Genomic DNA, 6567 nt, shown 5'->3' on the forward strand with positions numbered 1-6567 from the left:
CCCCTCTGCCCAGTGGCTGCACAGAGCAGCTGAGCAGGGAGCAGTGTGGGGCTCTGTGTGGGATGTCCCACCCCATCCACCTGGGAATGCTCACAGCTCTACTGGCACGTGCCCACAACTTCCAGAGGGGCTCAGGAAAGGGCCCAGCATGAGTGAGGGATGGGGCCTCCCCTCCTGCCCTCCCAGACTCTGCAGAGGAAGGTGCCAGCAAGCACCAACCCCTGCAAGGATGGGATTCCAAGCAGCTGTTTTGTGATCACGACTCCAACAGGCTACAGGACATTCATCTAGCCACCTTCATCTTTTAATTTTTGTGCTCATGACTACCCTGACCATAACCCTGTCCCTCCTTAGCAACAAAATTACACAATTACTAAATTAAATATTTAATTTAATACTTGACTAACACTATTAAGTTATTGAGCTTTCACAAGTTACCAGGACCACCTCTCCAAAGACACCTCTCTAGTACTTATGGGGTTTTTCCCCCCACATAGGCAACAACCATGACTGGAAAAGCTGAAGTAAATGAGTAAGTATCTACCTCTATACTGTTGGCTTTATTGCTTGTCAATAGGGCACACAATCAAGCCCTGAAGTGGAACAGGCAATATATTTGCTGGAGTTTATTGCACAACTCAGGACCTGTATCACGTGTCTTGTGTGCGTTGCTGAGGTGGAAAAAGTTGAGCTGGTGAACAAAGGGCCACTGTCTGCTGACACAAACAACACAAAAAACCCACTGACCTGGAAGGTAAAGTACAAAATCTACTTTCAGCCTGAGTGCCTGCTGCCCATCCACATTAAATGAAGAAGCCTTGTTTGAATGAAGTATGAGCTTAATCTGCTCTTCTCAAGCAGAGAGAGCACATGCCAGCACCAGGACTCCACCCAGCAAACCCACCAGCTGCCAAAACACTGAAGGACAATGCAAGACTCAACTGCATTTTGGAGGGGGATTTTTCTGTCATAAGATTAGTCCAAATTATCCAGCATCAAGAAATTTATCTATGCAAGCCAAAAGCATTGGCTGGAGGAGAGTTACACAACAAGATACTGGCGGGGGAGTAGAGAAGAGAAAACTTAAGAGAGAAATGGAGCAACCTGTGAGGAGTTTCTAAGCACTGTGGCAATACAAACAGCATGAACTGCAAAGGCTCAGAGGACTCCAGAGAGGCAGCAAGCTCAAAGTCAAAAGGTGTGGTGAGAAGGTCACTCCTGGTAAGTGGCACAGCAATCAATACAGGAGAGAAAAAAAGATTAACAGCTTAAGAGGCTCCAGTCCCCGGAAAGACTTAAATCGATGACTGGATGCTGGTTTCACAGAATACAAATACCACACAGCACCAGGTGTGCCAACTGGAATGACTTTGATGACTCCACTGAGGTCAACATAGTTGTAGCAGCCTGTTCTGGGTTTGCATCTGGAACATCAAAGTACCACGCAAACCCAAGGAATTAATCATCAGCCAAATGCCAGGCTAGGAATTTTATAATAATTCAAGCCTTTTTCAACAACCCAAGCAACTGTGTTTACATTCCAGTCAGTCTCACATGAGTATTCCAGTAGGAAGAGAGAGGATGGCAGAAGCCATTCTCCCACCAGCACTGCTGGGTACTGCAGCTCCTGCAGCAGCTCAGGCTGCCAAGGGAAGGACTCCATGGGCACAGGCACTGTGCTACCAAGCTGGTGGACATGTCCCACTGTGAGCATGCTGCTGTGTACATACAAAACATGGGAGACAAGTGACCACCGAGAAAGGGAGAAGCAGCAGGTGGGGAGCTAAAACTGTAGGCAGCAGCTGATGTAAAGTGGGAATCAAAAATCTCCCACTGCTGAGGACATGCCTTGAGAAGCAGAGTTCTGCCTCCCCTATACTCACACCCAGCCTGGCAAGTTCCACAGAAACTGTGTTAATTGAAACTCAGGCCATCTTTGTGACTCACTCAGAGTGCTCTGCTCTAGATGAACAAGAGTGCTGTGCTGTCCACTGTTGCTTGTCATCACCTGCGGTGCACCAGGAATCCACCCACACTGCAGAAGGGGCTGCAGTCACCTGTTGAAGTGCTGGCAGCAAGCAGAAATGCTCAGTGTGCCTCCTATGTTAAACTTGCACTTTGTAGAGACTCAGTCCTACACTTCTACTTAGGATTTCAGAGTGGCAAAGCAGGAATATGGCAGCACAGGCCTTCCCTACTAAAATCTTGTGGTAATCTAAACAGAGACATAGCTCTCCCAGGATTTCCCTGAGAAGCTGTGAGAAAGCTCAGAGAAAGAATTAAAACAATTATTATCTCAATCTCTGCACCTGGCAGGCAATCTGTTTGTCAAAGATGTTTACAAGAAGAAGTTGTCCCTTCTTGACCAATAGGTGAGAGAAGATTCCTAAAGGCCAGTCAGGTTTTAGGTCCACCATTGTTTCTACAAGAACTGTGGATTTCTAATAATCAAGGGCCTTTTCATGTCTTCTGATGATGGAGTCTCTGTATCACCTTTGTCTGTCCCAGAAACCCCTTTGGTGAAAAAGCCTCAGCTTCATTTTAACACACCCATTCCCAAAAATCTTGTCTTCCCTAGATGAACTTCATGTCATGTTTTCTTCATCTCCCCCTTCCTTCAAACAATCTGCTATTTGTGTGCCTCCAGGTTGTGCAGCATTTAGCAATGGCTGTGCCAGTAACACACTGTGAAAATGACCCTCCTGTCACATCCCAACACCATGGCTCTCAAAATCAAACATTTCTTGGTAACACTCTCCATATCAAGGAATAACAATCTCTGCTTTCTGCTCTCGAGGCACCATCATCCTTCCAAGGAACAGCTGGGATGGACACCATTTAAAATACCAGTAAGAGAAGGAGGAAGTACAGCTACAGCTGGGTTTGCCAGAACTGCCACTAGGAGCATTTGAGCTCTTGCTGTGACTCTGCCATGGCTCTTCTTTTGCTGTGCCTCAGCTTCTCACCGCACCTGTTGCCACTGGATATTTGGATGGCAAACTCTTCTTTGCCATGTTGCAAATTTCAGCCCAGGACCCGAGAATCCCTGCTGTCACCCTGGTTTTTTTTAGATTTTCTAAGCCTTCTATGTTTACATTCTTGTAACGAACTTTCTCACACACTTTCTGTAAATAACTTATTGTTTTGCATTCTTTTATAGAGGAAGGAAAATTTGATGAACTGTTGATTTTTCCAGTGTCATTGGAGAGGTGGAACTTTCACCCTCCAATCCACTGTCACTTTGAAAAATCCATAAATGCTGAAGTCAGAAAATAACCTTTTTTTACCTTTTTTACCTTAAAAACAGCAGCATGTCCACATTGTGTTATTTCACCTCTTACAGTGACACCCTGCCACAGAGAGGATGATTTCAGAACATCCCAGCTGTCACAAAAGAAAGGATGAAGTGTGAAACTACTTATGTAGACCTTTGAAGTAAGCTGAACCAGAGCAAAATTTAAACAGGGGCAAGGCTCCTTCCTCCCCAGGCAGCAGTTTGCTCACATGCAGTGGTTCTAAGGCCTTCCACCCTGGAGTACCCTTGCTCATGGTTATCTCTGTACTGCTGACAGGGCAGCTGCCACTGAAATCACACATCCATGCCCACTCTGCCCAAAATGCTGAGATGAGCACACAAAACATGGAATGGTGACCTTTCAGGTGTGCTGGTGAAGGGAGCAGATGAAGCAGATCTCTAGAGCTAGAAGCTGCCACTTAAAGCTACAATTCTGACATCAGCCACACTAAGGAGACAAACCACAGAGACCACAGTATGTGGCAGCATTCTCTGCACCTGTCTGCAGCACAGCACAGCACATTTGACTCGAGCACTGTCAGAGCAGCAGTGGCTGCTGTGCATAGGATGCACCTTCCCAGCCCTCTGCAGCAGCCCCTGGCCCACTCTCATTGTGCTCAGAGGCACTTGCTGCAGAGAAGTGACTGCTGGTGCTCTGCTCACTGTCTGGGTTTGCAGGGGAAAGCAGCACAGCCAATCTGGTTTATCCCACTGCAGCAGGGTGCTGAGTCCTGTCACCAAGCAGCACATGAGATGAATGTCATAAAAGTGCCCCTGTGCTCACCAGAGCCTGGATGGACCACACTGAGATTGGCCAGCAGTTGCCAAGGAAAAGAAACAGAGAAGGACTGTGACATGATCCTCCACAGAACAACATCTGAAACTTCTGACACTGAACTCAAAGCATCTCAAAACATGTATGGAACAGGAAATAGCCTGGAAACTGGATTAAACCTCTCTTGGTACCTCATTATCTTCTTGAGTGTGAGAGAGAAACCTTCTTATTTGTGCATCAGGACTGTAGTTTAATAATATTTAAATACACTTTTTGGTAACTTTCCCAGACCAAAAAACAAAAAGTCAATTCAAGTTTTGGCATGGTCTTCACTTGGGAAATGACTGCTCTATAACAGGGTGGGCTCTAGCAGCTTTATTATCCCACTCAGCAGAGGCAGAAGTACTACCTCTAACAAGTCTGAAGCACACATGGTCTCTCTTACATTTCACAAGCAGGGAAGGAAGGATGTGCAAGTCATCTGCAGAAAGAAGTGCTGGAGTTCTTTGTCCCAGAAATGAAGACTGTGAGGAAATATGGAAACAGACTACCACATGGAAGGTGCTCTAAGGAGAGAGACAGCTGTTCTCTACCTCAGAAGTGCTCAGCTTTAGTCACAGCAGAGCTGCCATGACAAAAGAAAACTTTCTAGCAGACAGAATCACAAAGCATGAGGACAGATTGTGTGCTAAAGTCCTTAGCAGCAATGGGAGCCTCTGGGTCAGGCTGGGCAAACATTTGTTCAGGAATGATGTAAAGCAAGTTGATGCTTACTTGGATGGGGAAATTGGGCTAGATGACAGTCAAGTTCCCTTCCAAGCCATTTTGATCTATGGTCCTACACTGAGGAATTGAGTGCTGGCCAGTAAACCACACACACAGGGTCATGTGGGACCCCAGAGATGCCCTGTGTCACCCTAATGCAGTCCCTCTGTGTCTGTCAGCTCCTCCCACAGAAAGCTGCCTCAGCCCTACAAGAGCACAAGCTCAGCAGAGAATACTGTGAGGAGAAATGTTTGTCTCTAAGGTCCCTGCAAAGTCACTTTCACCCCATATCTCAGGTGGAAACTGAGAGCACAGTCAGTTGTCTGGGCACATGGACATTACACCAGAAGAATGGGATCTATCTCTGACCTCCAGTCCTAGGGGGACTTTGGGCCTCCCATTCACAGTAGGAGGTACAACCCCACTCCTGTCTCAGCTGAGTCCCTTTCCAGCCTCACAAGGCCATTGTGGAAGTTCTGTTTCCCCAGCACAGGAACAGCCCCACTTGCAGCTGCACCTACACACTGCCAATCCCAGTTCTGGCTCTCCCTGGGCCTGCACCTTGCCCGAAGTGGGAAGGCTGAGGCAGGAGTGTCTCCAGCATGGACACAGCTAAACTGGGACCGCAGCTCCACCTGCAGGGCAGTGCCAAAGCGGCTTCTCCTCGGGGAAGGGCAGCGTCACCCCAGCAGATACCGCACACTTGGCAACCCCAAAACACAGATGTGAGGACAAACATAACCGTGCTCCTCAGGGTCCTGAAAGCAAACAAAGCCCCCCTCTGACAGCATCACCTCAGGAATCAAATCACCATTTTGATACAGTTCCCAAGACCCAGTAAATTCCCAGAAAATTCAGTGTATGTTAGATACTGGATGGTGCAGAATGCCGAGTGAAGCCTTGGCCTTTGTGGCTCCAGGAGCAGCTCACGTGCCTGAGGCTCTGCCAGTGCCAGCTCGACCTCCTGCCCTCAGGCAGCACATACATGGCCTAGGGCTCCACAGCCAGGCTCCTTGAAACCTCCAAAGAGCTTTGCAGTGCTTCTGTACCAAAAGGAGCCCAGGCCAATGTGTGTAAAGCACCAGGAACACACTGTACTACAGCAGCACATTCCCTCGGATGCGAGTCTGACAGGAACATCCAGCCTCCTGGGAGAACAGCCATTTTTCCTTTTATGAAAAGGTCAGCAGCACCATGTGATTTTCCAAGATATATAATCAGTATGCAATGCAAATACATAGAAATGCAAGTGTTTTAGTGGTAAGAATAGGAATTTAACACTGATCCTACTGGATTAGACCAATAGTCTGTCTTGCAGGGGATTTGTCCTGCTCAGGGCTCGGACAAGGGATTCACTGGTGCTTCCAAGAAAAAGCACACTGCCTTCTGCAGCCCAGCCACTGGCACTCTTGTAGAGCCACCTAACACCTGTCTGCTGCAGGGAACCAGCCCACCCTCTGAAGAATGCAGCATGATGCTGTTTAACACCCCTATCAGCCCATGGACTTCCCAGCTTTTAAGGCCTCCTGCAGAAGCAGGCTGTGCAGAATGCTCTGTTTCATACACAAACACTGCTAACACCCAGAAGAAATCTAAGAACTCATTTCTTTAAATTTAATTTTTAAACAAAATCTGACAAACTGAATACCCCTAAATTACTATTAGGAAAAAGGCCACAACCACACAAAATACCCTTTGACTGTACTTTGTACTCATGGCTCTGGGAGGCCAG

Source organism: Ammospiza caudacuta, chromosome 12 (assembly GCF_027887145.1).
Source record: "Ammospiza caudacuta isolate bAmmCau1 chromosome 12, bAmmCau1.pri, whole genome shotgun sequence".
Lineage (NCBI taxonomy): Eukaryota > Metazoa > Chordata > Aves > Passeriformes > Passerellidae > Ammospiza > Ammospiza caudacuta.